We start from the raw sequence: 24,206 nt of genomic DNA, 5'->3' as shown, positions 1-24,206 counted from the left end.
CCCCAGAATGGGGGCAGCCCAGGACAGATCCCAGGGAGGCTGGGGGAGGGGTGGCCCAAGTGGGTGCCTGCAGCCTGCACACAATCCGCTCTCCGCCCCTTGTGCTGCTGAGCCTCAGGCCCTGGCCTCAGTCATTCAGACACTCCATGGGGCAGAGGTCAGGCCACCAGTAGCAGTGGTGTCAGGATTTGACCACGCTGCAACCAGGGCAGAGAGATCCCTCGTCCCTGGCTTCAGAGAAACATAACAAGACAAACAGGCAGAAACTCTGACCGCCCCGTAAGAGCCTCCACCCCGCCTGGCTGGGGGCTGACGTGCTGTGCTTGGACCAGATTCAGGTGTGGGTGAAGAGGAGGCCTGTGAAAGGCAGAGGACAGAGCTCGGTAACGCTCCGGAGACCCTCCTCCTGTTTGCATCACTCTCCTCCCTCTTCACCCCTCACCTCCGCTGCCAGGGCGCCCCTGGCTGGCAGTCCCAGCGGGTCTCATCCCGCATAGACACCGCACCTCCCCAACCCTTCTGCGCATCTGTGGGAAGTTCAGGTGGCCAGACTGGTGACTCCCAACCTGGGGTCCTTGGATGACTGAGGTTATCATTACTAGGTTATTGCGGAACTGGAGTCCACTGGGGTCCAGACATGAAATGCTTTATTCTCTTCAACACCCACCCCCCAGCTGTGCTGTTTTGACTGCCCTTTCCAATTCTGGGCACCTGGTCCCTCAGTGAAATCTGGGCCAGGTTCTATAGCTTTGCAGCCACTTCCCATTATTAGCATAGTTGCATTTCAAGATTTAAGAGTCAGTTCTGTTTGTCTGAAGACATTCAAACTCAACTCAAAGCTCATCTTTGTTCACTTTCTCCTCCTTCCTGGGGGCCTGGAGGGGATGGAATGGAAGGTTCAGCTCTTCCCCAAGGCCATCTTCTTTGTTTGAACCTCCTTCCCCAACACCTTTCAGACTCCAACAGACCTCCCTGGGCCCATTCTCTCCCAGGGGATAGTGAGATACATTCACAGGGGTCCACCTGTCACTGTTGGGAACACCTGGTCTGGTCTGGGTCCCTCTGATGCAGGTGATCTGGATCTCCAGCCTGACGCCTCCATGGCTGAAAGGAAGCCAGGCATCCTTACCCTGCCACAAGCCTTCTCTAGGCTGAGTGTCCCACTGCTTAGTGCAGTGGTCATCTGGGTGGCCGCAGCTCCTGCCCAACTGCCAGCCTCTGCCCCCTTCACCTGGAGACACAGTAACGTCTGGGGCAGCTGCTGGCATCCTGGGAGGGCCAGAGCCAATGCGAGGGGGAGGTGAAGCCACCTCTTCCCAGACACCCATGTTCTATGAGCCTGGTGATCCCACTCATGCCCCCGCCAGAAACCTCTACCCCAGAAATAGCGGCTTCCCTGGTGGCTCTGCGATAGAGAATCCACCTGCAATGCAGGAGACCTGGGTTCAATCCCTTGGTCGGGAAGATCCCCTGGAGGCGGGCACGGCAACCCACTCCAGTATTCCTGCTTGGGAAGTCCCATGGACAGAGAAGCCTGGAGGGCTACGATCTATGGAGGTGCAGAGTTGGACACAACTGAGCAACTAAACCACCACGATCACCATCACGCCAGAAACGCACCAGCTTCCACGTTCAGTGTGACCAGGATTTCAGGGGCTGTACGTCAATCACCCTCTTTCTCTTTTTCCCCAGAGAGGGAAGGGGGCTGAAAAGGATGCAGCTCCCTACTCTCAGCTGCTGGGGGCATTACTACGCTCCATGGTAGGCTGAGGGTTCTCACGTGCCTGGTCCCTCCTCTGTAGGAGGCACCCGATTTTCGCTAAGGACTCACCCAGAGCCTCCTGGTTTGGCTCTGGGGAACAGAAGCACCCGTTTCATCTTAAATCACCCTTGCTGCGAATCCAGGACCCTCCCTCCTCTGGGACACCCACCAGAGTCACCGGGGTGGGTGTGGGGAGGCAGCTGAGACTGGAGGTGGGACCGGAAACCACCACCTCGGTTCTGTTCGACAAACATAGTTACTCCGGGCCGGCCGGGTTGGAAGGGCTGGTAGAGCTTGTTAACAAGACGGTGAGGCATTTCTTTTCACCAAACACTAGCAGCGTGTTTCACAGAGACAGTCTGTGTTGCAACAGTAAAGAAACAGAGCTCTGTGTCAGTTCTGGGGGGACAAGACCTGGCCCCCAGTGACCCTGGGCGAGACTTCTGACTCTCTGAGGCTCAGTTTCCTCATCTACATGGTGGAGATCAGAGTCATGGTGTTCATGACAAGGAGTCATGGGGGGTTCCCTGAGGTGATAAAGAACTTCACCCAGGACCCGAACGTCACAGTACACACGGCAGCAATCATCATTTACAGGAATTCTCAAAACGCAGAGTGAAGGAGAGACACGGGAGGGGTCCTGGGTGCGGACGGGATGCCAAGGCGGCCGGCTCAGTGTCCTCAGGAGCCCAGCCCAGCGCTGGGCGCACGTGGGCCTGTAGCGCGCATTTTATGGACTGGGTGGTGTTCTCTTGATTCCAGGAGACTATTAATCTGCTACTTATTAATGAGGTGCTCTGAACACAGATTTAAACTGCATTTGGTCCAGCAACCAAAAGAGACTGTGGGTCATTAAAAAAAAAAAAAAGGAGGAGGAGGAGAGACCCCTCTGTGTGTGGAGGGTGGCAGGCGGAGCCGGCAGCTGACTCCCGGCGCCTGCTGGAGCTGGATGGCGGCTGTGAATGCTTTCTTTCTTAAGTGAAGCTCCTCTCTGTGTGTGCTGAATCACGGCATTCACGGGGGGGAGCAGGGACAAGAGCATTTGCTAAGCGGATACCAGGCATCCGCGGGTGAAGCCCAGTGGGTGGGTGAGGGGGGCGCGGCAGGGGGCTGGGGGACCTGGCGGGGCCCAGGCTAGGAAAGGAACCTGAAACCAGCTCCTGCGTCCTCTGACCCCCCGCAATGGTGGACGCAATGGTGGGTACTGGCGTGGAGTAGGCAGGGAGCCCACGTGAACACAGTCACCACAGGCCTTGGTGGGGGAGAGAAAAGGAGGGAGGGGGCCCAAAATAGGCTGCGTGCGTCCAGGGTGTCAGCTGGGAATCGCCCCTTCCAGCAACTCAGGGCTCAAGCATTCTGTTTACCAAACGCTCTGCACACATAGAAACCGGCTGGTCTGGGTTCCATGGTAGAGGGGACAGGGAGGGTGGGTTTCGAGGTGTTGAAAGCTGCTCTGACAATGCCAGGGAGGAGGGCTGGACCCAGGGGTGCCCATAAGGAGTCTGGCAGGGGAAGAAAGGCCACGGCAGGCTGGCAAGTGGGTGGGTTGGGGGGGTGCTGTCCCTGTCGGCGAACCCGCCCCGCGCACAGCCCAGCCTGGCAGGTAGCGGGAAGCGGGGTGACGTCTGCCTCTGCCAGCAGGGCTGGCTCTGCGGAAGGGAGGGGGCGCCACCGCAGCACGTTCTGGAGCCTGTGAGGGTAATCAGAACCAGCTGAGGCGAAGCCGCGCCGCCCCGGGGGCTGCCAGGAAGAGGGGTTTCCAGTGGCAGGAGCCCAGGGAGGTTTCTCCACCCAGGCGTGCTCCCCTGCTCCACTGCTAATCTCTCTCTTGGGCTGTGGGTGTTGGGGGGCGGGCCTCCCCCTCGGGGTGCTGTGTCTCCCCCAACCCTCACCGCCCCATGTCCTCCTCGTGTGGCCAGGCTGCCCGCTCCACAGGCCTTGCAGACGTGGAAGCACCTTACACTCGTGTGTCCTCGGTGGTGACAAGAACTCTGCGACGTGGGTGCCTGGGAATGCCTGCTTTGCAGACAGGGACACAGAGGCACAGAGAGGTGACATGAAGTGCTCAAGGCCGCGCCACTAGTAAATGGTGAGAAGTCTGGTTTCAGAGCCCACACTTTGGACTAGTACACGGGTAGGATGATGGTGAAAAAACAAAGCACTTATTACATGGCAGGCACTTTGGATGCCTCTTGTCATCTGATTCTCACGACAACCCAACGAAACCTAGGTATCGCTTTTACTATCCCCAGTTTACAAAGGGGAAAGTGAAGGCGCAGAAGGTAAGGTGCTCGCCCCAGGCCACTGGCCAGGAAGGACAGGCCTTGGGCGCAAACCCAGGTTCCCCTCACCCCAGCACCCACAACTGTGCCACCAAGCCCTTCACTTACCCACCCAACAGCGACGCCAATGAGCACCCACTGCTATGTGCTGAGCACTGGGGACCCAGGGGTGACGAGGTGACCGCCCACCCTTAGAGCCTGCTGGGGGAAGTGAGAACACCAATCCTAACAGGGAACAAATGCACCCAAAGTTCCAAGTGTGAAGGAAAGTGTATCTGCCCTGAGTAACACTTCAGAAGGCTGGTGTTTTGTTTTTTTTTAATGAGGGGGGAGGGGTGTTTGATAACTTATAAAAGTTAATTCTGGGGGCTTCCCTGGTGGTTCAGTGGTAAAGAATTCACCTGCCAATGCAGGAGACATGGGTTCGATCCCTGGTCCAGGAAGATCCCACATGCCCTGGAGCAACCAAGCCCGTGCCGGACAACTATTAAGCCCGTGCTCTAGAGTTCGGGAGCCGCAACTACTGAGCCCATGTACCGCAACTGCTAAAGCCCCCACACCCTAGAGCCTGTGCTCCACACCAAGAGAAGGCACCACAATAAGAAGCCCACACTGCATCTAGAGAGTGGCCCTCGCCCGCCCCGACTCGCGAGAAGACCATGCAGCCATGAAGACACAGCACAGCCAAAAATAAATAAATAAACATTATTATGGAAGAGTACTTTCTACAAGATGATTTATTATTTTTTTCATGCACCTTTATTTCCTATTCTGTACCAGCAAAGCAGTTGGAAGTCAGAGAAATGTTAATAAAATTGGTCGAATGAACCCTGTTTCACAGTTCAGACACCACTTTTCTGCTTAAACACTACATTTTCCCAGGTCATTCTGGTGGAGGAGAAGGGAAGGGTGACAAAGCCACGAGCTGGCTCCCAGAAACAGCTGCAAAAAGCCAGACCACACTCTCCCGGTGTGGCACGTAACCGGACCCGCACGTGTGAAATGGCCATCAGAAGTGGGGATGGTCTCAGCTGGGCGCCCAGACTCACCTTCTTGGCAAGCTCGTCGACCCTGAGCAGTGGTCCCCACAGTGTGGTCCACATGGGAACTTCTTAGAAATGCAAACTCTCAGGCCCTACCCCAGACCTACAGAATCAGAAACTCGGAGTGGGGCGGGGGATGAGGCCTGGCAAACTGTTCTAACAAGCTCGCAGATGATTCCGAAGTTGCCAAAGCTCGAGAATCTCTGAGCTGGGAGGGGCTGAAATGATATGCACTACAGACCCAGCACTCACTGACTGCCAAGTGTGTGTCGAGGATGTGACATGTCAACCATCCCAGGAACTCTGGGCACAAACAGCACTATCCTACAAGGGAAGCAACGAGGGTTGGAGCTTCCCTAACTTGCCCGTCCTCGTGCTGCTGGGTGGCTGAGAGCATAAAGCCTGTTACAGTTGTGGACTTGGGAGGCAGACAGGCCCGGATCCAGTGTGGCAGTGGGTCGACTCCCTAAACCCTCTGTGCTTGACCTATGTTTATCACTGAAAACGGAAGACAGTAAAGAGAAGCTCTCCTGGGAGGTTCTCTTTTTGAGGATTCAGTGAAATGCTCCATGTGAAAGGCTTCCCACCACGCCAGGCACACTGTGAGTGCATGGCAGATGCCGATGTTTTGTGAGCGCACAGACCCCATAAGCCCTGAAGGCCTTTGAGCCCCCACAATTGCTGTGATCAAGTACAGGCACTGACTTTCATGTACTTCACTCGCAAGAGAGCTCTTTAGACCAGGGCAGTGCCCTGCTACTCTTATTTAGGCATAATCCTGTTGGATTTCTGGGGCCTCGGCTGGCGAGAAGCAACAGATTTGGAGAAGGCTGGGAGGTGGGAAGGGAAGGTGACTGCTGCCATGGAAAGGAGAGCTAGAAAAGTAACAACAAACACAGCTGCCTGGAGCTTACAGGCGGTAAAGTCAGGCTATTCAAGATGGCTGAGTCACCAAGCAGAGTGTGATTAGCCAAGGTTTTCAGAGGCTCGTGGGCGGTGTGTGTGTGTATGTCTGTTGAGGGAAGTCTGTGTGAAAAGCTTAACTGAGAATGGATAAAAATTTCAAAGCATTGGATGTTTCAACAGATAACTTGGTAGCTTTCGGTCACCCTGATGATCTAAAATGGCTAGGTCCTTGGAGCCTGGAGAGCAGAGGCTTCCCTGTGACAGAGGCAGGTCACCCGAGTCTGAAAGGCCAGGCTCCTGCCACCAGACCGCCCAAGTTCAAGACCAGTCCGCCATGTAACCACTCTGACCCTGGACAAGTCAAGAAACCCCTTAAGCCTCAGTTTCTTGACTTATTTCTCAACTGAAAATGGAGTACTAATAAAGGAACCAATCTCACGGGGATCGACAAGCCCTCAGTAAATGTTACAAGTCACGTCTGCGTGTGCACATGTGCACTGCCCACGAGCCTGCTTCCCACCAGGTGAAAAGGATTATCTTCTTTGGTTAAGCAGACTTCACATGCAGGCTGCAGATCAAGGCAGGGGCAGGGAGGCACTTCTATGACAAAGGACTGCTGGTTGCGACGCCCTGCGGGAGGAGCTCGGGACCGAGGGACGTGCAAAGCAAAGAGGGAAGACGAAAAGAGGCCATCTGGAGAGACACCAAATGACCAGTGCCCTCCCGAAGTCCCAGTGTGTTAGAAACCCAGGGTAACAGGGCTCCCAGTTACTGAAGGAGGAGAGCCAGCATTTACTGAGTGCCCACAGTGTGGCAGGCGTTGCATAGGGTATCTGCACTCCCATGGATCCACGTACTCCCGCCAGCCATCTTGGGAAGGTGGTGTTACCATCCACAGTTTTTAAATAAGGACACTGAAATGCAGGGGGGACAGGTAACTTCCAGAAGGCACATGGTTACTAAGAGGTGGATGTAGAATTCAAACCAGGCGTGGCTGACTGCCCTCACACCATCATGACAGTCACGGTCCAGAGGGAGGGAGCTGGCCATACACACCATCCTCACCTTCTTCCCACCCTCTCGTCAACTGCTGGTACCTGCCATTGGCCAAACCCAACCAGAAACGAGAAGGCAAGGGAGCCCATGGAGGCCATCCAGACAGGTCAGCCTCGGGGCACAGGGCAGGATGCTGAAGGGCAGATCCAGACGGCAACTGGAGAATACCCAGCACATGTGAAGCCTGCCCCTTGCCTTCCAAGGTTTCAGCCTCAGAACTGGCCCAGGGTGGGTAGGAGGGAGGGCAGTGAGGTGGTGTGCACACTTAGTGGGGCTGAAGCAAGCCTTCTGCGCCAGCTGCCCCTACTCCCTGCAGGGCCTGTATGGGGGCCCCTGGGATACCCACCCCAAACCTATTTGCCACAGAATTCAGGGTAGGTCTGGGAGCCTTAAGCCCAGGAAGAGGCAGAAACAATCTACCCTGATTTTGAAGGGCCACAGCCACAAGTTCTTGCCTCTCCCTGACAGGACCTGCTACGAAGTTCCCCTTCCGGTTTTGGGGCAGCAGAGCCATGAATCTTTGCTGAAAACAATTTTCAGGAAGCCCAAGTGGACCCTGAGCTGCCCACGTCTCTCTAGACAGTAACCTCATGAGCGTCTATCTCAGGAGCTACCTCAAGGATGAAAACAAACAAGTTCAAGGAGTGGGGTAACTAAATAGACTTTTCCAGTCCACGTCAGTCTGAGGGGACATAGGATCACATCAACAGCAATTCAGACATTTTCTAGACCCCATGAGCACATCTACCGCACCCCACCCTCGTTCCCAAGCTCCCCCAATTATTTCTGCAGTGTCTAGGTTGGGGTCTCCTCACTCCAGCTCCTTGTTGGTATCTGTTTCTCCACCCTCCTAGAGGCTGGTGCCCAACACAACTCAGCTGTCAGAGCTGGCTGTGGTCAGGGCTGCCAGGGACAGCTGCACAGGGTGTGCACTGCCCAACTAGATAGGGCGGTCATGAGTGTGGGTCACTACCTCAATTCCCGGAACTCTATTTCTATGGTTCTTAGGTAGTAAATCTCTGGGTGCTAAACGGTGCAGCTTGATCTTCACCGTATCAGAGTCATGTGGGTTTCTGTCAGCTCTTCCTCCAAAACCCAGCCTAGTCCAACCACTGGTCACTATCTCCTTGACTCTGCCCTGGTGCCAGGCCCCTTTGCTTCTCAGTCTCCTAATGGAACCATGCTCTCAGCTCCATTCTTATTCCCTTTGGACCACTCTCCACCCAGCCCCAGGAGGGACGATGAGAAAATATGGAACAGTGCCCCTCATTTTTCTGCGTGCAACCCCCCAGAGGCCTCCACTGCACCCTGAATCCAACCCCGAGACCTCCCCTGGCCCACAGGACCTGCCCACCTGCCTCCCTCCCCTCTCCTCCTCAGCCCCTCTGCTGGGCCACACTGATCTTGCATTTCTCAGAAGGCCAAGTTCCCTCCCATCCCATTGCTTCTGCATGTGCTGTTCCTTTGTGTGGCTGCCTCCTTCCGGTCTTTGGGCCTTGGTTCACGTGACCCTCCCTCCTGGAAGCCTTCCCTGAGCACCCTGTTTAAAACAGCCTCCTTCCCACCCCCATCTTTCCTATTCCAGTAACTGTTTTTATCAGTCTGGAAATTATCTCATCTCTTCACTGTCTGCCTCCTCAAAGAGACGCACGCTCCAAAGGGCCAGGGGCTATGTCTGTCTTGTTCACCGCTGCGTCCCCAGCACCTGGCACTACAGAGCCATGTGGAATAACTGAGAGGACGTCCCCTACGAGGGCGGCGGCCTGGCCCTTTGCTTTGCTCCGTGGCTCGTGCTGAGACCTGTGGCCTCGAGTCTCACAGTTCAGCACTGCCTGAGCCCCAGCCTCACCACCACTGTAGTGAAAAGAGCCCCTCCTGTCTCTGCTGACAGCCCTCGCTGCCCGGAGCTCAGGCTGCTCTCTGGAGTCCAGGCCAGACTCTGGCCCTTCCCTTCCTGGTGGCACCAGAAATCCCCGTGCCTGGGTCTGCATCTCTGCTCCATCACTTCACCTGGTATGCCCTCAGACAGGCCACTGAACCTGCTTCTACCTTGTTTCTTCCTGGCCCAGAGCTGCTGTGAATACGAACAACGTAATTCACAGTAACCCTTAGCACCGTGCCTGGCACTGGGCCAATGCTCACGCAGTGTCGTCGTCTCCATTACGAGTTCCCATGATGTTGCCCCCACGTGTTTCTCCCAGGACCCAAGAGCAACTGTCCTCCTCATACTTGATAGAGCAGATGGGAAAACATGTTTTCCCATAATTCACAGATACCATGCCCCACCCCCCCACACCACCAGTGCTGGCTCATCGCTTTGGACTCCACTTCTGATAATTTTAGGGTTCACTGAGAAAGAGGGAATCGTGGATCTACAGAGAAATAGTTAACATCTGTATCCACAGAGATGCCCTATTCCTAAGGAACTTGCTGTTCAGGAGGGCAGATCTACAGTGAACATGACCACGGGGGCGGGAGTGAGGGAGGGGGTGGTGGTCAGCGCTGAGCGGTGGCCCTGGGGGCTGTAAACACGCTGCCCAAATACTACACAGAACCTCACGTCGAGTCAAGATGGATTTTTACTGCCAAATGAACATGTGCCAAAATTCTTTTAAAAAAAATAAATAAAAGGCTTGCTGGGTGTTTTGTTTGTTTGTTTGTTTTAGTGATTTGGGATTCTGAATTTGTGGAGCAGGGAGTGTGGCCCCTCAGTCAGGGCCGAGTTATCCATCGGGTGCAGCAGGCACAGGGCTGGGGGTTCATGACACTATCAGGGGCCCCCCAAAATGTTCTAGCTTCTTTCAAAATGAGAATTAAACAGTGAAGTTTTAGGTCAGAAAATGCTTCAATATATAATGGTAATGTATTTCTCCTTACACCAACACAGTCACAGAAGATGGTTTTTAGTATTTCTAGTGGGGGAGGCGCTCACAGAGTGCCCAGGGCCGGGGGTCGGGGGAGGAGTTGGGTCCCCCCTAGAGCACCACCCGCACAGACCCCGGGAGGACCGAGTGAGACGAGGCCAGTGAACAGACCGGCACAATGCCCGATACGTAGTGAACAATAAATGATGACGGTAATAGCGATCATGTTTTCCCAGTCTCTGCTCCTTCATCTATGAAATGGAGTATCTGCTGCCCTCTCCAGCCCCAGGTCTGCCGTGAGTCTCGAGATAAAAAAACGCCAAAGTGCTTGGGGACAGGCGGTGCCACGCAGAGGAAAGGAGCTAGGACTGGGGACACCACCATCACCCACTTGCACCAGGAACTCGAGTGAGGGGATGTCCCTCTGCCGCCCACCTGCACCTGGCAGGATGGCCCTGAAAGGCCCATCGCAGGCCCTGCCTTCCTTCCTGTACCTGCCTGGCAGGCAGAGCAGTGAAGTGGGGAGGGCGTGGCTGGGGGGGCACCCAGGAGCCACATCAGTGGAGGCGGGAGTTACTCAGGACCCCCAGAGCCAGCTTGGGGTGGACCCGGGGCAGCCCATCAATGGTTTAGACACAGCCTTGCCATGTCAGGGCAGCTGTCTTTCTCTCCTTGGTCTCCTCCCACTCTCCTCCTAGCGTGCGCAGTCTCTCAGTCGTATCCCATTCTTGGCAACCCCGTGGACGGGAGCTTGCCAGGCTTCTCTGTCCATGGGATTAACCTGGCACAAATATTGCAGTGGCTTGCCACTTCCTCTTCCAGGACCTCTTCCCGACCCAGGGACTGAACTCCTATCTCCTGAGGCTTCTATATCAGCAGGCGGATTCTTTACCACTGAGCCATCTGGGAAGCCCACCCCTTCCTCCTAGACAGACTCCCAAATAGGGGGGGTCCATGCTGCCCTCACCCCTAAGACCTTGAGTCAGGAACCCGGGATGAGCTTTAAAAGGCTAGTGTTCCCCTGCAGTCATTCAATGGACATCAATCATGTGCTTCCACGCACCAGGCCTTGAGTGAGATGCTCAGACCAGAGCCTAGACAGCCTAGGCCCGGCCCCCGGATCTCTCTGATGACACCAGCCCATCTCCCTGCCAGCACCAGCATCTCTGTTTAGTGGCCCCACCTGACTTCATGCCTGGGAAGCTCACTCCATCTGTCTCTTGCCAGAAGCCCTCATTTATCTGCTCTGCTGCCCTGTTGGGTCCCAGGACCAATCAGCCAGGTCAGCATCAGCTCAGCGGCTCCTCGGGACGAGAATTTCAGCAGATGTCTGTCTGTAAGGGGGTTGGGGTCCTCCCCCACGGACTGGAAGGCTGCCTCTAGCCCCTCATTTCCTGATAGCACAAAGGTCCTGCTGACACAGACCACAATGCTCCAGAGGCAACTGTTTTTAAATTTTTTATGTAAGATGGGGATGATTTTAAACAGCTTTGGAAATTTTCTGTGAAGGTTCTGTTATGAAGCTACAAAAGAAAATCAATGAATGCTAAAATTAAATCTCTCCTCTCTCTGCTCCTCGGTCTCCCCTCCTGGGGATGAGCCCCCATGTCAAGCAACAGAGTGAGAGGGCAGCGATGAACCAAATGGACGAACATTCCCTAAAATATCGTTATAAAGACAAAATGAAAACTCATCAACTAAAGTCTCAGCAAATTTTCTCTGGGCAAACTGAGCTGGAGCCCACAGTTGGTGCTCAGATGGGGCTTAGTAAGTATCTGTTGCCAAGGTAGCGGATGTGGCAGGTGACGTCCAGGCCTGAGGAGAGGCGCTGCCCTGACTCTGTCCTCCGGCAGGCGGGCTGACAAATCGGGAATGAGATGGGACTTACGCAAGCTGAAAACAGGCTCTTCAAACTGCTTTTGTAACTGAGCATGTGCCCTGTGCTGACATTTGGATAGACTGGCCTGGCAAGCACTTAACAGAAACAGTGACCTCAAAGGGCTTTCCATGTGCTGGGACAGCCTCTGTGACACTGGGCAGTATAGGAACACTGCCTTAGAATCTTCCCGTAAATGAAACCCCCTAACTTCTCAGCAGAAAACACACAGCTACCCTGCCAAGCACGAGGCAGCAAGTCATAGGACCCGACCCCAACACCACCAGGAGAGGAGGGGACCAGATGGCTCACTCTCAGCTCAGAGGTAGCTGTTTCATTAAATCAGATGGATGGAGGCTTCTGGCAATTGCACAGCCTTGCCGATGCTCAGACACTCCCTTAGGCCTTCTGAAGACCAGCTGACCGGGAGACGAGGGGCCCTGCCTTTCAATCCCTCACCCATGGGTCAACCTCACTGCAGCCATGATCACTAAAAACTGCTACCTCTCCTCGACTCTGAGAAGTCGTCAACCATTAAATGGGTTGTGTTCTAGCAAAAAAGAAACACTGCTGCCAATTAAACCCTGACATGCTATTAACTTTAAGATGCCCCCTGATTTCAGAGATCTCAAAAACAAGAAAAAAGCATTAGAAGGCTAGAATCAAAGAAACACAATTTGTTTCCAGGACAACACCATAGTGTGCCTGCTGCTGTAGTGCTCCTGACGTAAGTCTTCATCTTGGTCCCATTTCTGCCTAGCAGTGTGGTCTGCTGTGAGGAATCTCACTTTGCCAAGCCTCACTCTTCTTGTTAGTACAACAAAACAGTAATACTTCCCTCATAGGGTTTCAGGAGAAGAAAAAAGATACCTCTAAAATACTAAGCTTGATACCCAGCACATCACAGGTACCTACAGTCAGTTCAGTTCAGTTGCTCTGTCACGTCTGACTCTTTGTGACGCCATGGACTGCAGCACGCCAGGCTTCCCTGTCCTTCACCATCTCCCAGAGCTTGCTCAAACTCATGTCCATCGTGTCGGTGATGCCATCCAACCATCTCATCCTCTGTCATCCCCTTCTCCTCCTGACTTCAATGCTTTCCCAGCATCAGGGCCTTTTACAGTGAGTCAGTTCTTCACATCAGGTGGCCAACTTCAGCCACCTGTTGGAGCTTCAGCTTCAGCATCAGTCCTTCCAATGAATATTCAGGACTGATTTCCTTTAGGATGGACTGGTTAGATCTCCTTGCAGTCCAAGGGACTCTCAAGAGTCTTCTCCAACACCACAGTTCAAAAGAATCAATTCTTCTGCACTCAGCTTTCTTTATAGTCCAACTCTCACATCCATACATGACCACTGGAAAAACCATAGCTTTGACTAGACAGACCTTTGTTGGCAAAGTAATGTCTCTGTTTTTTAATATGCTGTCTAGGTTGGTCACAGCTTTTCCTCCAAGGAGCAAGCGTCTTTTAATTTCATGGCTGCAGTCACCATCTGCAGTGATTTTGGAGCCCAAGAAAATAAAGTCTGTCACTGTTTCCATTGTCTCCCCATCTATTTGTGATGGGACCAGATGCCATGACCTTAGTTTTTTGAAAGTTGAGTTTTAAGCCAGCTTTTTCACTCTCCTCTTTCACTTTTATCAAGAGGCTCTTTAACTCCTCTTCACTTTCTGCCATAAGGGTGGTATCATTAGCATACCTGAGGTTATTTATATTTCTCCTGGCAATCTTGATTCCAACTTGTGCTTCATCCAGCCTGACCGTTCACATGATGTACTCTGCATATAAGATAAATAAGCAGGGTGACAATACTCAGCCTTGACATACTCCTTTCCCAATTTGGAACCAGTCTATTTTTCCATGTCCAGTTCAAACTTGCTTCTTGACCTGCATACAGGTTTCACAGGAGGCTGGTAAGGTGGTCTGGTATCCTCATCTCTTTAAGAATCTTCCAAGTTTGTTGTGATCCACACAGTCAAAGGCTTTGGCATAGTCAGTGAAGCAAAAGTAGATGTTTTTCTGGAACTCTCTTGCTTTTTCTATGATCCAATGGATGTCGGCAATTTGATCTCTGGTGCCTTCTGCCTTTTCTAAATCCAGCTTGAACATCTGGAATTACTTGGTTCATGTACTGTTTAAGTCTCACTTGGAGAATTTTGAGCATTACTTTGCTAGCGTGTGAGATGAGAGCAACTGTGCAATGGTTTGAACACTCTTTGGCATTGCCTTTCTTTGGGATTGGAATGAGAACTGACCTTTTCTGGTCCTGTAGCCGCTGCTGAGTTTTCCAAATTTGCTGGCATATTGAGTGCAGCACTTTCACAGCATCTTCTTTTAGGACTTGAAATAGCTCAACTGGAATTCCATCACCTCCACTAGCTTTGTTTGCAGTGATGCTTCCTAAGACCCACTTGACTTCGCATTCCAGGATGTCCGTCCGGCTCTAGGTGAGTGATCACACTATTGTGGTTATCTGGGTCATGAAGATCTTTTCTGTATAGTTCTTTTGTGTATTCTTGCCACCTCTTTTTAATATTTTCTGCTTCTATTAGGTCCCTACCATTTCTGTCCTTTATTGAGCCCATCTTTGCATGAAATGTTCCCTTGGTATCTCTAATTTTCTTGAAGAGATCTCTAGTCTTTCTCATTCTATTGTCTTCATCTATTTCTTTGCATTGGTCACTTATGAAGGCTTTCTTATCTCTCCTTGTTACTCTTTGGAACTCTGCATTCAGATGGATGTATCTTTCCTTTTCTCCTTTGCTTTTAGCTTCCCTTCTTTTCTCAGCTATTTGTAAGGCCTCCTCAGACAACCTTTTTGCATTTCTTTTTCTTGGGGATGGTCTTGATCACAGCCTCCTGTTCAATGTTACCAATCTCTGTCCATAGTTCTTCAGGCACTCTGTCTATCAGATCTAATCCCTTGAATCTATTTGTCACTTCCACTGTATAAAATCATAAGAGATTTGATTTAGGTCATACCTGAATGGTCTTTGTTGGTAAAGGTACCGATAAAGTTCTATCTAGTCAAAGCTATGGTTTTTCCAGTAGTCATGTATGAATGTGAGAGTTGGACTATAAAGAAAGCTGAGCGCTGAAGAATTGATGCTTTTGAACTGTGGTGTTAGAGACGATTCTTGAGAGTTAAGAGTTAAGACTCTTGAGAGTTAACTGAATTAAGGACACCCACCAGCTGGTTAGTGTATGGTAGGACGCCAACAATTAGGACCAGTCAATCCTAAGGGAAATCGGTCCTGAATATTCATTGGAAGGACTGACGCTGAAGCTGAAACTCCCAATACTGTGGCCACATGACGCAAAGAACTGACTCATTTGAAAATATCCTGATACTGGGAATGATTGAAGGCAGGAGGAAAAGGGGATGACAAAGGATGAGATGGTTGGATGGCATCACCAACTCAATGGACATGGGTTTGAACAAGCTCCAGGATTTGGTGATGGACAGGGAAGCCTGGTGTGCTGCAGGGTCCATGGGGTCGCAAAGAGTCAGACAGGACTGAGAGATTGAACTAAACTGAACTGAGTAGTCTAGTGGTTTTCCACCCTTTCTTCAATTTAAGTCTGAATTTTGCAATAAGCAGTTCATGATCTGAGCCGCAGTCAGTTCCCAGTCTTGTTTTTGCTGACAGCATAGGCTTTCTCCATCTTTGGCTGCAAAGGATATAATCAATCTGATTTCAGTATTGGCCATCTGGTGATGTCCATGTACAGAGCTGTCTCTTGTGCTGTTGGAATAGGGTGTTTGCTGTGACCAGTGCGTTCTCTTGGTAAACCTCTGTTAGTCTTTGCCCTGCTTCATTTTGTACTCCAAGGCCAAATTTGCCTGTTACTCCAGGTATCTCTTGGCTTCCTACTTTTGCTTTCCAGTCCCCTACGATGAAAAGCACATCATCTTTGGAATTCACAGGTGCTCTAACAAGGCATTCGAGGACACACATTTCTTTTATTTTCTAGTGTCCTGGTGGGTACACTGAGTTGAACCAATCTACAAATTACTGGGGCTGATATTTCCCAAAAGACTCTGACCAAGAACAGGGAGGGCAGACAACTGAATTAAGGACACCCACCAGCTGGTTAGTGTATGGTAGGATGCCAACAAAAGCAGGCGTACAGAAGGTTTGGGTGAGAAGGCAAATTCCACCGGGAAGTGGAGAGGTCCAGTTCCTGAAAAGCAGGAGTAGACTGTATTGAATTAACCCTCTCATCGGTAACAATGATGAAAGCTGGACAATATACAAAAGACAACTGCTCTTGAAAGCACTTGAGAGCAATCCAAAGAAGCAACCAATAGAAGCTGGAGGGGATACGGTCCTTGAAAGACATGAAGCACAGTAGGGTATTTCCCTGTTCATGGTGATACACTGAATGATGAAACAGAATGCAGCAGTGTTACCAGCTGGGAAGAAGAGGAAGACATTGGACCCTGAGGATGGAAACTGAAGGGGAAAACGCTAGAAAGGAGACAGCCACAGAATGAGGAGCTCCAAAATTACCATACAGGTTCCCTTGAATCCTTATTTGACTCCTAAATTGTACACATGGAATGAGAGAGAGTTCACAGAGCCCAAAACAAAGCAGTGACTGAGAGGCAGAAAGTTCAGCAGCTGCCTGAAAGATGGAGTCTGGAATTCAAGCACTGCAAAGTTAAAAGGGCTTAGCCAACAGTTACGGCTCCCAATTTAATCCTAGAAAGGCCATGCCTTATTATTAAACCCAGGATTAAGGGTTATACTCTAGGATTACGGGCAAAATCAAAATAAACTTACCTGAACAAAACCTAAAAACTTAGCCTGCCCAAAAGCAAGGTAATACGCCAGTAATTTAACTGCCTGTCAGAACAAAACACACCATTCTGGAGAGAAAGACAGTAAGATGCTGAGTCTTTTCAACACAGGATCCAAAATGTCCAGCATATGATTTAAAAATTATAGGCATGTGAAAAGGCAAGAAAATATGATCCATGATCAAAAGAAATAAAATTAGACCCACCGATGACCCAGATGTTGGAATTAGTATACTGGGATTTTAAAATGTGTCTGTGAGCATGTCTGTATGTGCGTGTGTGTGCGTGCACACATGAGTGTGTGTGTGCTGGGATTCCCAGGTGGTGCTAGTAGTAAAAAAAACTCACCTGCCAATGCAGGAGACCTAAGAGATGCAGGTTCAGTCCCTGAGTTGGGAAGATTCCCTGGAGGAGGGCACAGCAACTCATTCCAGTATTCCTGCCTGGATAATCCCATAGACACACATGTATGCTAAGTTGCTTCAGACATGTCTGACTGTTTGCAGCCCTACGGACTGTAGCCCACCAGGCTCCCCTGTCCATGGGATTCTCCAGGCAAGGATACTGCAATGGGTTGCCATGCCCTCCTTCAGGGGATCTTCCCAACCCAGGGATCGAACTCGCATCTCCTAGGTCTCCTGCCTCTCTTACTTCTCCTAGAAGGCAGCTTCTTTACCACTATCACCACCTGAGAAGGAAGCCCCTTAAAATGTGTACATATCATAAATATGTACAGGATTTTCAGGAAATGAAGGACAGAATGAACCAGTGGATAGAAAATCTCAGAAGAGAAATGGGACCCATAAAGATAAACCAAGCGGCAATTCTAAAACCAAAAGAATACAGCACCTGATGGAAAACATAATTTGGACAACATTAACAGCAGATTAAACACTATAGAATAATGGATCAGCAAACCTGAAGCCAGGTAATAGAAATGATCAAAACTGAAGCACAGATTTTTTTTAAAAAAAAAAAAAGATAAATAAATGGAGCTTCAGTGACCTGTGGAACAACTCAACTGTGTAAGTGGAGTTCTAGAAGGGGAGGGGAGAGAGAATTGTACAGAAGAAATATTTAAAAGAATAATGGCCCCCAACCTCCCTACCCCCATAACACATTCCCAGATTCAATGAAAAATACCAACCCACAGATCTAAAAAGCTCAGTGAATCTCATGTAGAAAAAATACCAAAAAAATCACATCATCATCATATTGCTGAAAATTAAAGATAAAGAGGAATCTTAAAAGAAGTTAGAGGAGAAAAGACCCCCCTTTCCATGTATAGTGAAAATGGCAATCCACTCCAGCACTCTTGCCTGGAAAATCCCATGGATGGAGGAGCCTGATAGGCTACAGTCCATGGGGTCGCAAAGAGTTGGACACGACTGAGTGACTTCACTCTCCATGTACACAGGAACGACTACACAGGAAGACAGCTGACTGCTCCTTAGAAACAATGTAAGCCAGAAGACAATGGAAAGGGATTTCAAAAGTGCTTGCTGAAAGGATAAAATCAATTTGGGATACATGAAGCCTGAAACCCTGCTGAAAGGTAAGACTCTGAGGCTGCAAGATACAGCAAAGCCCCCTCCCAAGCACCCCTGTTTATATAAGCACCCACATCATTCATGCACTCCCACCCCCCCTCCCAGCCCCCCTCCACAGTTATCTCAGTAGACCATCCCAACATTCCCAACAGGAAAAAAGAAAAAAAACTGTAACTGTCAGGAATGTGACAAGATAGAAAAAACATGAAATCATTTATCAAAGTTGTGGGACACAATTAAGATTGCTGGTGTTCTGCCACCATGTAAATGTCACACTTTTCTTTCATTCTGATAAAAAGTATAAAAAAGGAAAAGAAAGATTCCCTGCTCCTTAAACGCATCAGTCACTGGTCCAGCACACAGGTGGAAACGCAGGGATGGCGCTCACTGAGGGGTCAGGAGGATTCTGAGATGGGGGAGCCATCGAGGTAGCAGCTTGGTGAGGATGTTCTGGGTAAGAGAAGGGAGGGAAAAGCAGCAGCAGCAGCAATTCCCTGAGCGATGCTGGAGGCTGAGGGCCGGGCGTCGTGATAAGTGCTTCAGACACGTTACCTTAATCCTCACACTGAAGCCCTAGGAGTCAGTATCATCGTTGCCATTTTGAATGTGAGGAAACAAAGTCTGAGAGAGAATCAGGTTGCCCAGGTTATAGTGACAGAGCTGGGATTTGAGCACAGTTTACCCTCCCCATCAACCATTCACTATTCACACCTCTGTGCTGGGCTGGATGAGAGGAGAGTGCCACACGGCCCACGCCACCCAGTGCTCAGGGGGGCTCCCAGACAGCTAAAATGAGCAGAGCCAACATTTGCAGCAGAGTCCTAGCTAGTGTGCCTTACACTTAACATGTCACATCATAGCTCATTTTTGCAACAGCCCTTTGAGGTCAATTCTTACACCACCTTCATTTTCCACTTAAGGTAAGTGAGTCTCAGAGCTACTGGTTGGGGAACCAGGATCTGACTCCCCAGCTCGCACTCCCCAGCACCGTGCCTGACTACCGGGGTGTTTGCCACCAACAGGCCAGGAGTTGAGCAAAGAAAGACAGGGCACAGCCGTCCTGGTGCTCCTCCCCCACTGCATGGGACCCTAGCAACTTGGAACTGGGAAAGCAAATCTGTTTAGCAACCAAGGGACTTAGGCTACACCTATTCCCGGGGGCGGGAAAACCTAGGAATCCCCCTGCCCCAGGGGTCCCGTGGTGGAGAAGGCAATGGCACCCCACTCCAGTACTCTTGCCTGGAAAATCCCATGGACGGAGGAGCCTGGTAGGCTGCAGTCCATGGGATTATGATGAGTCGGACACAACTGAGCGACTTCACTTTCACTTTTCACTTTCATGCACTGGAGAAGGAAATGGCAACCCACTCCAGTGTTGTTGCCTGGAGAATCCCAGGGACGGGGGAGCCTGGTGGGCTGCCGACTATGGGGTCGCACAGAGTCAGACACGACTGAAGCGACTTAGCAGCAGCAACAGCAGCAGCAGCAGGGGTCCCGTGGCCTCCCAGTCACCTCTCTCTCCAGAGTGTCTCCACCATCGCCCAGCGGCTCTGGGGCCTCAACTGCAGGGCCTGTTGGTCCAGTCTGTGCTCAACGCCAGCGTGGCCTTAAAAATAACAGCAGGCCGGAACTCTGCCCTGCTCAGAACCTTTCAGTGGCTCCTGACTGTCCCTGGGAAGAAGTCTCCCTCTGACAAGGCCTTGTCCTCCGCCCTGTTCCCCTTCTCTCCTCCAAACAGCACCCCTCTCAGTCCCTCACAGTTGTTCTTGCCTCAGGCTCTGCTCCTGTTGCTACTGCAGTGTAACAAATCACCACCAAAATTCTGCAGCCTGAAATAACCATTTCCTTCCCCCATGGGTTCTGTGGGTCAGGAAGTCAGACGCGAAACACCAGGATGGTTTCTCTCTGCTTCCAGTGGCCTGGGGTCTCGGCAGGAAGACTCTCTAGCTGGGGAATGACTCAATGGCGAGGAGACTCTTTCTCCCGTGTCTGGGGGTTGGTGCCGGCTACCAGCTGGGACCTACAACACACGCGGTCTTCGCGTGGCAGCTTCTGGGTCGTTGGACTTCTCTGGGTCCAGCTTGGCCCACGGCTCCAACACAGACTGTGCCAGCAAACGAGGCAGGCTGCCTTTTTTCACCCAGCCTTGGCAGTCAGGCGGTGCCACTTCCACTGCTTCTTCAAGCAAGTAAGAGACACCCGGATATGAGGGGAAGGAGCAGAGACCCTGCCTCTCAATGGGAGGAGTGTCAGGGTCTCACTGCAGAAGGGAGATATTGCCCGGACCGTCTTTGAACCTGACGCACTATTCTCTCTGACTGACAGGCTGTTGTCCTTCCAAACTCACCACCTGCTGACTCACCCTTCAGGTTTCGGCACCACTTTGTGCTATGTGCCCTGACTGTTTGTTCAGGCCTCCTGCTCAGATACTCCATGTGCCCAGTGCTTCTCGTGTGCTTCAGTCTGTCTGTCTGCCTCCCCTCCTGCCTGTGAGCTCTGTGAGGACAGGAATTTTGCCTTTCTGGTGTTGGCTCAGTGAAAGAATTAGTTGCTCAATAATGTCCGACTCTTTGCAACACCATGGACTGTAGCCCACGAGGCTCCTCCGTCCATGGAATTCTTCAGGCAAGAATACTGGAGTGGGCAGCCATTCCCTTCTCCAGGGGATCTTCCCGACCCAGGGCTCGAACTCGGGTCTCCTGCATTGCAGGCAGATTCTTTACCACCTGAGCCAACAGAGAAGCCAGAGCAGATTCTGAAAAGAAAAAAAAAAAAACTTTCTGGAGAAGAGAGTTAGAGAGAGCGAGAAGGAGGAGGGAGAGAGAGAGGGGAGCATGCCTGCACATAGGATGTCAAGGGTGCCACTCAGGAGAACTCAGGCGCATCCCAGCCTGCCTTGGCCCCACTGCCATGGTTCCACCAGGACCCTCCAGGCCCTTCAGAATACCCACAGAGTGAGTGGCACCTTCACCCCCATAGTCCCTGTGCGGAGGGTCTCTGTGCCACCCAGCTGTCTGGCTAACGTGGTAGGTAGCCTGTAAGATGCTGGGGTCCTCTGGCAAAGACTCATTTTCTAAAAAGGGATAGAACTGAGAGATGGAAAAGGGAGAAGGTCTGAGCAGGACAGGAGAAACCGAGGCAAGAAGGAAAGTCTGTTCCCTGCAAAGACCAGAGTGGCAATCCCATGGAGGCGAGGACCTCGGAGGACCCATTTTCCCTGGACCAGGAATGTGACACCCTGTGCCTAGGGGTGTGGAGAACCCCATTAAAGTTTCTCTCCCAACTGGTAGCCAAATATCATCACCACCACCACCACCATCAATCAATTTTTTTAAAAAGGAAAGAAGAGTTACCATCAACGTTGCACATGGCTGTTGTCCAGGCAGAGGACAAACCAGCCCCCGGACGCCCCTACGCAGGACTCGCCTTGGTGGCCCCCAGCAGGCCTGCCCACGCCCACAAATCTGTAGCATCGCTCTCTTCGCGGAGTCCAGGGCTCTCTCCTCTCCTGCTCTGACGAGCTCATCTCCGCTGCCCTTGGAGGTAGATTACTCATCTCAGCTCACTTACTGATGCACGAGAGGGATGTCCAGAGAGACGAAGTGACTTAATCAAGGCCACTCAGGTGGGAAGAGACGAGCGTCTCTCTGGCGCCTCCCTACCTCCAGCCTGTCCTGAGCCACTGCTTCTAACTTCACAGCGTGGATCCTGCCGACTTCTGTAAAGACAGCCTGGGGCTCCTCCCCCAGAGTTCAGAGGTGAGGGAAGTCTCCAAGGAGGGAGGCTGATGGGGAGAGGCCATCTCTGCTGGACTGCCCTGCCTACACGCGCCCCCCACACACACACCCCGGGCTCTGCAGGGCAGAGGAGGGGACGGGAAGCGACCAGGGGAGGACCCGGCTCCCGGCTCCCGGCTCCCGGCTCCCTGCACAGCTGGGGCGGACCTAAATCCATTACCTGAGTCAGAGGGGACGCTCTCTGCCTCGGCAGAGCGCACTCGGGGCTGCCGGGCTTTTGGGAGCGGCTGGGCCAGGGAGCAGAGCTGGCCAGGCTGCTCATGCCAAGGAAGGAGAGGGCCCGGAGAGGCCGCCAAAGCAGGCTGGGGCGGGAGGGGCCGGGCCAGCTGGGGCCGGAGCTAGTGTGACATCACCGGGCGGCCCGCCTCTGTCTGGGGCTGAGGGGAGGCCCGGAGCCTTTCTGGGGCCTGGGGGATCCTCTTGCACTGGTGGGTGGAGAGAAGTGCCTGCAGCCAACCAGGGTCAGGCTGTGCTCACAGTTTCCTCCGGCAGCATGTAAAGGCTCCACAAAGGAGTTGGGAGTTCAAGTGAGGCTGCTGCCCACAGCCGAGAATGGACCCCGAGCCCTGAGCGGTGCTGCCTGAGCCCCAGACCTGCAGAGCATGGCAGTGGGGCAGCAGCCTGCCCCCGAGAGAGAAGGCAGGTTGTGAGCTGCACAGCAGGACCCCCAGCCAGCCCCACTCCCTGGCTGGAGCCCCGCTTCGGAGCAAGCAGAGGCCAGTGAGGCAGGGCTACTCGGCGGCCGACTGGGTCCGGTCTGTGACTTGGGGACCCCTCCTGGAGGCCATGGCCAGGCTGCCCCGCTGACGGCCGAGTGAAGCATGTGAGGAGCGGCCCCGGAGCCAGGCAGGAGGGACGAGGTAAGGGGCGGGCTCTATGGCACCCTGAGGGACACGGGGTGAGAGGCAGCAGCTGGCCCTGGGTCTCTGGGTTCAAGAACTCTGACCCCCTCCAGCTGGGGAGGGGGGTGTTTGCAGCTGGGCCCTCCTGCTTTCACTTGGGAGCCCAACACGGCAGCTGTCGGCACAGGACCTGTGGACACCTGGGCAGAGGGGGGTGTTCAGCGGGTGGGGTTGGGGGGCCGTGAGGTCATGGCTGGGCTTGTGAGGGCTTTATCAGTAAGCCTCACTCTCCTTCAGACAAAGAGCCTTTGGGGTGAAGGCAGGCAGCTCCCGGCAGGGTTCAGCCGCCGGGTGCGGGGTGTGTGCGCGGCTGTGAGCTTGTGTGAAGCGGTGCCCTTGACGGGCCAGCGGGCCCAGGCGTCGCGGCCGGCCGGGCTGGCCCGAGGACTCGAGAAGCTGTTTTTCTGTTTCGGGTTCCCGTGCACCCTGGCTGGCGACTCTGCAGCGGCAACAGCAAAAGCAAAAGCTGTCCTGCGAGTGCCAGGAGCCCTTGTTCAGAAAGGTCCCCCGGGGCTGAGCAAACTCCGCTCCCGCCCCTGCCCCGGAGGAGAGGAGCTGAGGGATCCAGAGCCCGGAGGCACAGCCTCTGGCTGTGACTCCGCACTGCCCTGGTCTCCGGGCGCGTCCCAGGACACCTGGACCCTCCTCGCAGGGGACAGGATGGGGCAGGGCCCCGGGTCTCCAGCGGGCTGTCCGTGGGCTGGCCAGGACCCGGGAGGATGAGGCTTTCCCGGCACCAGCCAGCGGGACAGCGCAGGCTCCGCATTCCGAGTCCCTTGAAAGCACTCGTTAGATAACATTTCCAAACAGAAATTCTTCGCTGATCCCTCCCTTCTCCTCTGTGATATGTGTGTCACGGGTCAGCAATTGCCTCTGCTGTGGATTAGGAGAGCTCCCAGAGGCCAGTTCGGTTACTTAGAGAAGGATCTCCTTTCACCAGGGCTCTGCGGAAAGTTGAGAATGCCACTTCCGAAGCTGGCCAAATGCTCCCCACATGTATTTTCCCAAATTGAGACAGAGGGAGGTAGGGCTCACAAGCTAGGCTGAGACCCTAGCTCTTCTACCTAGAGCCAAGTGACGCTTGCCAATCATTTAGCCTCTCTAAGCCTCAGTTTACTTATCTGTAAAATGGGATAACAGTAGTGCCCTTCTCTCAGGGCACTTACAGGGCGCTCACCAACTGGTAGAGTCCTCCACAACTACCCTGTAACGCAGGTACTTGTTAGTCATCACCATTTCACAGGTGAGAAGACTGAGGCACAGAGGTTAAGTGTTGTGTCCAAAGCCACACGCTTCGTGTTGGCACCAGTGTCTGAGCCAGCACTCTGAGCCACACACCATTACTCTCCAGAAGGAGCACAG

At 52.7% G+C, this 24,206-nt stretch overlaps 2 protein-coding genes across 4 annotated transcripts in view; one reads left to right on the top strand and one right to left on the bottom strand.

Annotated features, from left to right (window-relative positions):
• The window catches only part of RALGPS1 (Ral GEF with PH domain and SH3 binding motif 1), a 295,391-nt gene that overhangs the window by 80,847 nt on the left and 190,338 nt on the right, over positions 1-24,206 (bottom strand). The gene's annotated exons all lie outside the window — the stretch shown is intronic.
• ANGPTL2 (angiopoietin like 2) overlaps positions 22,124-24,206 on the top strand; it is a 36,240-nt gene continuing 34,157 nt past the window's right edge. Inside the window, exon 1 of the mRNA XM_040225154.1 lies at positions 22,124-22,802. The gene's annotated coding sequence lies outside the window, so the exon portion shown is untranslated. The remainder of the gene's footprint in view (positions 22,803-24,206) is intronic.

The sequence above is a fragment of the Oryx dammah genome, unplaced genomic scaffold, assembly GCF_014754425.2.
Source record: "Oryx dammah isolate SB20612 unplaced genomic scaffold, SCBI_Odam_1.1 HiC_scaffold_25, whole genome shotgun sequence".
Lineage (NCBI taxonomy): Eukaryota > Metazoa > Chordata > Mammalia > Artiodactyla > Bovidae > Oryx > Oryx dammah.
The sequence above is the reverse complement of the archived record's forward strand: the minus strand, read 5'-3'. Positions and strand labels throughout refer to the sequence as shown.